Consider the following 9950-nt stretch of genomic DNA (forward strand, 5'->3'; position numbering starts at 1 on the left):
ATTCGTAGGACTGAACAGGATAGTATTAGGAGACTACCCAATTGTGTCAGAAATTTACAGGTGTTCGATAGGAATCGAATGGGTTCAATATATTTCGTGGGTCCATAATGTTGAAACCATACTCGAGGACTACCGAATAGTCCGAGGTAAACCAATTTTTCCGCCAGTTTTCTTCGCCATATTCGCCAGAAAGTTACAGGCCCTGCCGGACACCGCGATCATCTCATATAATATATTTGACGATGATTATGTTTATCACTACCTTATGCAGATAAGCGGGATGTTCGAACTTTAGAAAATCAGCTGCATACTATGATACAGAGAACACAAACTATAGACGAATATTATGCTGCAGTTAATCACAAACTTTTACTCCTGCTTAACAAAATAAAAACCAAGTTCTATTCGCAGGAAATAATTTCCGTGCTGGCAGAAAATTATAGGAATAGAGCTCTCGACGGTTTTATAAAAGGGTTGAATGGTGATCTAGGTCGGATGTTAATGATCCAAACACCACAAACCTTACCTGAGGCATACGCTTCATGTCTGGAGGCTCAAAACTCAATCTATAGGAATCACTTCTTTCACGATAGAAATCGGGTTTATGGTATCCAGCATCCTAAACCAAACTACTCCTCTTCCAGTAATCCACCACCTAGACCTACGAATCCGAAACCACCAACCCCAATGGACGTGGATCAATCAATCCAGTCCCGATAAGTCAATTATATTAATAGACCCCCAGAGCCACGCCTAACGTCTAACGTTTCCGCGAATCGTTCACGGGAAACTCAAGGCGTATACAATTTACAGGTGGAGGACGCACCGAAGGAACCAGCTTCCGAACAAAATAATGATTGCCTCATCGACCCGGACAATCATGTAAATTTTACAATGGACGCCTCTCTAGCGTACCATACTTAGAACTCAAATTAAACAACGGGGATGTTACCAATTTTTTAATTGATATAGGAGTCAATAAAAACTTTATATCCGATAAACTATCACAAATTGTAAGACCAGTGGAGAAACTATTCACGATCCAATCAGCCCGCGGAGATATTGCCCTTACGAAGAAAGTTACAGGCAAATTTTTCAAAAGTGTTGGAATTAACTTACCCATTGATTTTTTCGTCCTGCCTGGTCTCAGAACTTTCGATGATATAATCAGAGATGACACCTTGAAAGAACTGGGAGCAGTAATTGACAGGAAAAATAACACGTTGTCAATGAAAGCTAGTATTACTATCCCATTGAAAGAAAAACTGTCGAAACAGGTAAATAACGTTGATGTTAAAAACGGTCACTTGTGCGACCAAACCAGTGAGCAACTTCAAAAATTGTTCCACAACTACTCATCAATATTCGGACCAATCAGTAACAATGAGATGATCGACACTCACGTAAGAGCCGAAATTAGAACCTCTACATCCGAGCCTATTTACACCAAATCATATCCTTATCCAGTAAATTTCCAAACTTTTACAGGATGGCATCCTACGACCATCAAAAAGCCCTCACAGTGCACCAGTTTGGATAGTTCCTAAAAAACAAACTTAGCCGATGAGAAACAGTACAGATTAGTTGTCGATTTCAAGCGTCTCAACTCTGTCACAATATCGGATACGTACTCGATACCCGACATAACCAATACGCTTGTGAGCCTGAATCTAAATTCTTCACAACACTTGATCTCACCTCAGGATTCCATCAAATCAAGATGAAGGATTCAGATATCCCCAAAACCGCATTTTCTACAGCAAATGGAAAATACGAGTTTACTAGGCTACATTTTGGCTTAAAAAATGCTCCGGCCATTTTTCAGAGGATGATCGACAATGCCCTTAAGCCATTTATCGGAAAAATTTGCTACGTCTACATAGACGACATAATAATTCTCGGAGAATCAGAGGAGAAACATTTACGGAATTTGAAAATAATTTTTAATCGACTGAAGGAGGCGAATTTAAAAGTTAATTTAGAAAAATCGAAATTCTTCAAAACAGGTAGAATAGCAGCAATCAATCGAATTAAACGTCCCGAAAGACCTGAAGCCGAGGTCATACTACATTAAATATTTAGGAATTACTTGTAAGATTGCTTTTGTCTGTTGTCACTCGCCGAGAACGTTTTAATAAATTTGTCTCCAAAAACCGGCATTGTTTTATTTGTGAAGTAATAGTATTCTTAACTTACATACATAGGAAAATTACCTGTGGAGCCTCCCACTTGTATTGATTCAATCGAAGTAGAGGAAGTCTGGAATGTCGTCAAGCCACAAGGAAATTTCTCAGCCCTAATGATTTTCCAAGTCTGGCGACAATTGAGGTGCAAGGTTTTTACCCCATATGAGGACGCTTCTAAATCCGGCTCAAGTGTTCGACTTGATTGCAACAGAGCCGAGCGTAGGATCGAGACTCTTCTGTCACTTCAATCTGTTCCGAATATTAGTGCTTTCAGCAGATGGATCAGACGAATAGGTTCTTAACCCTGGTTACTCATCTCGGGTCAATATGACCCGACAAATTTTTTCACCCAAGTTTCCAGAATGAAAAAGGGGGTGACCCCACCCTTCATTTGTTGGTTTATCTAATATCCTGCAATGTCCTAATATTGAAGGGTCTTACAGAATCTATAAGAGAAGGTTAAATAAGAAAAATTGGCATTTCAACCCGAGGTGACTTACGTGTATACTAACCAATTTTTCATAGTGACTCGAGGTGATCGAATGCGTTCTCCTGCGTTTGTGGCTCAGTACGAACGAGTGTCCGATTGAGACCCGAGACGAGAAATTTTTTTAATAAATACTGTTGAATTTGTAATAGTTACTATAAATCTATTGTTAATATTCAATTAACAAAAATGTATTATTTCATTCTAACTCAATTTACTTAATTTTATAAAGTTAACTTACATGAACGTTAATGTTATTCAAATAATGTCAATAACATTCGTTGAAACGGCATAGATTTTGTGATTTTCCTTAATTTCTATGAGAAAGAAGCAGAAAGATTGAATCAACATGTTTCGAAGTAGGTGGTTATTGGCATTCCTCAATGAAACAGAAGCTTTGTTTGAACGATTTCCTACATTATTGAGTAAGTAGATACATCAATGTTACCTGCTGCGAAATTACTTCATAATTAGGATTCCAATTGCATTGGCAGAAAAATGCTTACTGGCCATTATCGGCTGCCTAGTTCCCATTAAACTCAGTAATGGCTGTATTGACGAATGTGCTCCAGGTATCCAATCATGGGTCACTCAGTTTTTATACCAGAATGTAAACATGGAAAATCAGATGAAGCTACCAATTTACAGGGTCATCGACAATGTGCTGATGACGGAGTGCTCATAAAAAGTATAAGTATAGCTGACGTAGGACAGATAGGGCTATGTGCAGTTACACTTTAGCTAGCTAGCAAGTTAATACATCTAAAGAATTAATTAATAAAGTTGCGTTTAGTTTTCTAAAAGTGAAGTGGTTCCTCGCAATTGCATTCAGACAGGCATCCCTGCAAGCTTTTTTCCAACTAGCTGTTTCGTTCGTACAAGCCTTCTGATATTTTTTCCGATATTATTGATCAGTGGTCTTGTACACCAACATGTATATTGACAAAATTAAGACGAATTATAAGAGGAGGCAGGATGCTAGGAATACTGAACAACACGAACTTTAATGATTTATGGGATAAGAACGATTCATCAGTATTTTCAGTTAGAATGTCTTACAATAAATTTTTGTTTTTGTTACGATGTTTGAGATCAAGTGATGCTAATTCCTCACAACTATTAACGAAGAAGTGTGGCAATCGAATTTATTATCAGTTTCCACAAAATATTTTTTTTCTAGAGTCTATCATAAATCGAGTTCCTAGTTGATAGTAGCTTTGAGTTCTAAAAATATGTTCTGAACAATTGCTTTCACCTCATCTAGATATCGATATTTGACCTAGACTCCATTCCTATTCTATAAGCCGTTAATCTATCTGAAACCTAAATAAATCCCAATGATTCTTGAAAAAGTTGTTTTTCTCTTTCTTATTTATAACACCTACAGGATTATTAGTTTTGCGAAATTGAGGACTGCTCACATGCCGCTTCAACCCCTCAGCAATACGAATCCTGATTGTACCAACATGATTTTCTAAACAACTGTCATCAGTGGTGTTCACGACCACCTATTGGAACATTTGTTGTAAGGCCCCTTGTGGCATGCTCTCCCCTGTGAAATTTTGAAATACAGAGTGCATAGAGGATGTCAGAAAAATCCCCGAATCAGCAAATAGAAAATCTTTTCCCACACGATGAGGGAAATATTAGATCTTGACAATTTCTTAGAAGGAACGAACGTGTGCTGAGGCTACAGGACGATATCTAAGTTATCACCCTCCGTTCATTCCTCTTTCACCTATAATCTGCCAGTCACATCTGTTTGCATTACCCACTTATTGGCCTAATTTCTAGCCAATCAGCTCTGCATATGTTGACCCAATTCTTACATGGCATTTTCCATAAGTGCATCGCTTACCAATAGCAATATTGCATGCTCTGCATTCCCGCGGACGTTACTTTATTGTTCCACATTGAACACGATAATATTTGCTGGAGTCATATGTTTGGTAATCAATTGTTGATAATTGTAAGTAATCCATTTTTTCTTAAACTTATATAAAGAGGTTAATGTAGTTATTAGTCTCAGTTTTTGTAACGAAGTGCGCAGTTCCGACCGGCGCGAATATTATAATCAAAAATTATTGTAAAATAAATTTATAAAAACAATCTTAATTCCTATGGTGCAGTGCAAAAGTGCATACCCCACCCCATGCAGACTTCTCGCCGGCTTGCCCGCTAAAATCGAGAAATTTATTTATTGTGTGAAACTTCTCAACTCTTGTGTTCTGGGTAGAAAGCCTTTACACATATGAACAGACTTTTAAATCCAACTCAAGTGTGAGACTTGATTTCAACGAAGTTGAGCGTAGGATTGACACTCTTCCATCGGCTCAATCTGCTCCAGATATTAGTGGGTTCATGAGATGGATGAGTTTTAACGAGTTTTTAATGAAACTGCACCAGTACCGTAGGCGCAAAAGGAAAGTTAAAATTTTCTAGAAGTCTCTTTCATCTCATTATAGACATCTATAGTCAACAGCGACATATTTTCTGGAAATATCTTTCATTTCAGTAAAGATATCTACAGTCAATAGCGACTTCATGGCGTATTTGTGTTTACAGCAAGTATCCAATGAAACCCGAGCAATCATATATTTCAAGCGAGAAACAAAACTTTGGTAGCCTTTAGTGACCCCAAGATTTTTTTCTTATGTCAATAGCATTTACTGGTAAGGGTCTTCGGTATTAAATATCCAATATTAAGGGACCGATATAAAGTGGGAAGTGGTGGGAAGTATAGCGAATCTGGCTGTTGCGTCTGTCAATCGATGCAGCCGTATGAAATAAATTTGAGGTCAAATTGACCCCCTCCTCTGTGCACAGGTAAGGTGTTTTGAGATTTTCCCTATTATCTAAATTTTATTATCTCTTACTACAGATATGCAAATAAAAATAACATTAGCTATATATAGATATGGCGTATAATTTACAGGAAAGCATGTCCTCTCCTGTGAAATTTGTAGGCAAAAAGTGCATAGAGGATAGGCACCCGAAGTGTCAGCCAATTGCAAGTGAACCGCCTTTGCTGCAATTAGGAAGGATATAATGGGAGGAGAAGATGAAGATATCGTCAAGACGCATCAGTAGATAGAAGCCAACTTACCCTTTATGTCCGTGTGAGTTATTTGAGAGAATTTCCCAAACCAGCAGATAAAAAACCTTTTCCCAGACAATGAGGTAAATGTTAAATCTTCAGAATTTCTTAGAACGAATAGCATTGCAAATTCTCAAACGTTATTTGATTCTCATAAAATTCTACTCTTTTAAACTCTACCATTTTATGACTACATTCTGGTTAGTCTTAAGACGACCATTAAGGGAGGTAGATCTAACGTAAATAAGGAATGTATAACGTTTATATAATAAGTGATTTTTGACAACTACAATATTTGGAGGAAAGAAAGATTATATTAAATATATAATCAAGTGTTTATTTGATAAAGAAAATAATAATAATAAGAATATAATAATTTGCCACCTCTACTGGTCTAGTGACAATTGAGGTGCAAAGTTTTACACCATATGAGAAGACTTTTAAATCCAGCTCAAATGTTCGTCTTGTTTTCAATAGAATCGGGTATAGGATTGAGACTCTTTCGTCAACTCAATCTGTTCCGGATTTTAGTGTGTTCAAGAGATGGATCAGTTGGATGGGTTCTGAATGAAATCGATAAGTCCGATACGCGTGTGAGTATTGGCGGAGTAAATTCTCATGATGTTTATATCTATAAACTGTCATGGTGTATTTGTGTTTTCCGCAAGTAGTCAATGAAACACAAACAATCATGCATTAACCGCAAAAACTGGATATGTATCTATTTACTTTGAGATTGCTTAATAACGAATTGTATTTTTCAGTCATTGCTAAAGAACATGCAAGTTAACACATTCCAGCACAACCACTGGTACAATGATAGGTAAATTCCCCTACATGTGCCGTTCCCAGAAAATTGCATTTTCCGGAAACTCGCATTCTTTTATATTGTAATTAAATATTTCATTTCCTTTCGCGGATTTTAGTTCAATTTGAATTTTTTTCCATTGCGTTTTTGATATTGCTCAAATTTATGTGGGAACTTGTTTTTTTTAAAAATGGATTAGTAATCAATTGGACATACAGCAAACTAGGTGCTTATTTTTTTCTGTATGAGAATTAAATTCTTGATAACTTCAATAATGTTGAAATAATAACTAGTTCTAACTCAGCAGCTCCCAAAATATTATATTTTTTTAGTTAGTACGATAATCACATTATTCTAGATTAATAATCTTTCTTGTTTTTTTTCAGATTGCTATAACGGTTGGAATCATGGGTATGAGCGCGTGCCAATTTTTTGAGATCCCCCACTTCATCACCTACTATCTTCATGAATTTTGAATTTTTTCACTTTCTTTTATGAATTTTTGAAATATTAATACATATTCTATAAAAAAGTGGAAAGTAAAAATATTGATTGCTTTTTCTACAGCGTCTCAGATATTGCCTTAAATTTGTGCCTCTTGAGGTGTGTAATCGATATTGTGATAGAAAGTGCAAGCTTTGTATTACAATATGCGGAACATACTTGTCGGTCAGTATTGTGTTGTAAAATGCTGAGTGTTTGCATAACAGCACTGACCTCTTAATCATGTTTTGAGGTAATCGTGGGTCGTCAAATGAGAATAAGAAAGTAGGTTAAGGTAGGTCTAGAATAAGCATAAGGAAATATAAGCGCCAGTCGATTTGTAAAAGCGAACCCGAAAGGTAGGGAAAGTTTAAGTAGTGTAGAGTAACGAAAACGTAAGTGTAAGTGTAATTTAAGTATAATAACTAATAAAATTTGATTAGAAACGGAACTAAAGAGTTTGAGTGTAAAAAAAGAAGTGAACAGTGAAAGTGGAGGTCACGACACCTCTAGACCAGAATACCCTCTTAAATTAAAAAAATACAATTTGCTAATAATTTGCAGGAAAAGTGAAATTTCCGTTTGTACGTTATATTTGAAGGCTGTATATTTGATTTTAATTGGCATTGCACAGGCAATTGAAACGTGACGCAAACAAAGCTAGGCAAATCGCAATCTGCACCTTACAAATGATTCTATAAGATCGATATTTTCGCGAATTTCAGACAAAGGAAAATTTCATTTGGATAAACTTCAAAGGTGCACATTTGAATTTGGTCAATATGGAAGACATTTACGATAGGATCCTATCCAAATACTCATTAAAATAAGAATTTAGAGGGAACAGGGGGTGGGCAGAGGGACCCAATTTTTTACTCAAAGATTTTAATAAAAATTGTTGATTCGTTATAATATTGCGTTAATTCAAATATGACACAAAAATTTCCCACCCGTCCCACCAGTCACAATTTTAACTGTCTATATTTTCTGTTAGAAATTAAGCTTGGTGGTAATTTTGAGTTCATGTTATAATCTATCTAATCATTTCAAAGCATAGACAAAATCTTGCTATATTTGATTGCCCCAACAATCACACTCCTTTAACCGCTAAAATATCACCCAAATATGTGCATAATTTATATTTTTCGGTATTATTTTCATAAGTTAGTTTATAAACTATTGTAAAATATCTATTTTGTCATTATACTAGATCAAAACAGAAAGTTACAGGTCTAAATATTAGGAATTCAGGAGTAAACTGTCCCACCATTCCTATTAATATATATAATATTTTTCTTCTACAGTTTAGCATAAGTCGAGTTACAAAAATATGTTTTGAACTGCTCTCACTCCTGAGCGCTTCGAATTCTATCTATACCAACATAACTTTCATAACAACCGCCAACCGTCACGATGGTTGTCTGTATTGTAACATTTATCGTGAGGCCCTTTCTGGACCCATATGGCATCCCCTCTCCTGTCAACTTTGTAAGTACAAAGTGTATAGACGATGCACACATTAAGCAGTAGTCAATTCCAAGTGGACCACATTTGCGACGGTTGGGAAAGATATAATGGAAGAACAGGATATCGTCATGACAGACGTAGGGGCATTTGACGGTCAAAAATCAATTCCTAAAAATTTAATGGAAGTAAATAAACTGGTTATTATTTTTATTAAGTGGATAGAGAACAAAGGCAGTTGTTTCCGGTTACTTATCGGCTGCACCTGCGCTCTGATTTTACTCGAAACGTCACCATAGTTTGGCATTTTCTTCGTGTGAAATTTGCGAGTACAAAATGCATAGAGGATGTGCACAGGAAGTAGAAGTCAATTGCAAGTGGTATAGATATAATGGAAAAGAAAGATAAAGATGTCGGCATGACGCACGTAAGGGTATTTGACCGATCTAGCCGATCAAAAATCAATTTATAAAATTTCGTTGGAAGTAAAGGGAAACTGGTTATTACAGTTGTTAAGTGGGTAGAGAACAATAGGCACTTTCTTAACAACCATCATCAATGGTGTTTCACGTCAGACTTCCGACGTACCTATTGTAACGTTTGTCGTGAGACTCTTTCTGGACCTACATGGCATGCTCTCCCCTGTCAAATTTGCAAGTACAAAGTGCATAGAGGATGCGCACCGGAAGTAACATAGTAGCCAGTTGCAAGTGAACCCACCTTTGCTGCGGCCAGAAAGAATATAATGGAAGAAGAAGACGAGGATATCACCATGACGCATCAGTGGATAAAGAATAACTTGCCCGTTGCGCCCGTGTAGGTTAAGTCGGAAAATCTGCCGATTCAGCAAATGGAAACCTTTTCTCAGGAGGGACTCCTCTGTAATAGTTATTAATTTGGAAATATTATAATTTAATAATAACGTAATAAGTTCATATTTTAGTCAAATAATAAAATATATTGTAATAAGTTTAATTACTCCATACACTCTCTTGCGAAGTTTGCAAATGTAAGGTACATAGAGAATGCGCATCGGAGGTAGCAGTCAATTGCAAATGGACTACATTTATTGCAGTTAGGAAGAATATAATAGAAGACGAAGGTGAGGATATTGTTATGACACATTAGTGAATAGAGGGCAACTTACCCGTTGTGTCAGTTTGATTTATATCAGAGAATTGGCCAAATCATCAAATAAAAAACCTTTTCCCAGACAATCCGGAAAATATTAGTTCTTCACAATTTTAGAGAACGAAAATCATTGCAAATTCTCAGACGTCACTTGATTCTCGTAAAATTGTGCTTTTTTAGACTCTATCATTTTATGACTAGATTTTAGTCAGTTTTAAGACGACCATTGGAGGTAGATCTAACATCAATCATTAGTGTACGACATTAGTATATACAGAGAAAAATAGTTTCGTC

Source organism: Hermetia illucens, chromosome 5 (genome assembly GCF_905115235.1).
Source record: "Hermetia illucens chromosome 5, iHerIll2.2.curated.20191125, whole genome shotgun sequence".
NCBI classification, from domain to species: Eukaryota; Metazoa; Arthropoda; class Insecta; order Diptera; family Stratiomyidae; genus Hermetia; species Hermetia illucens.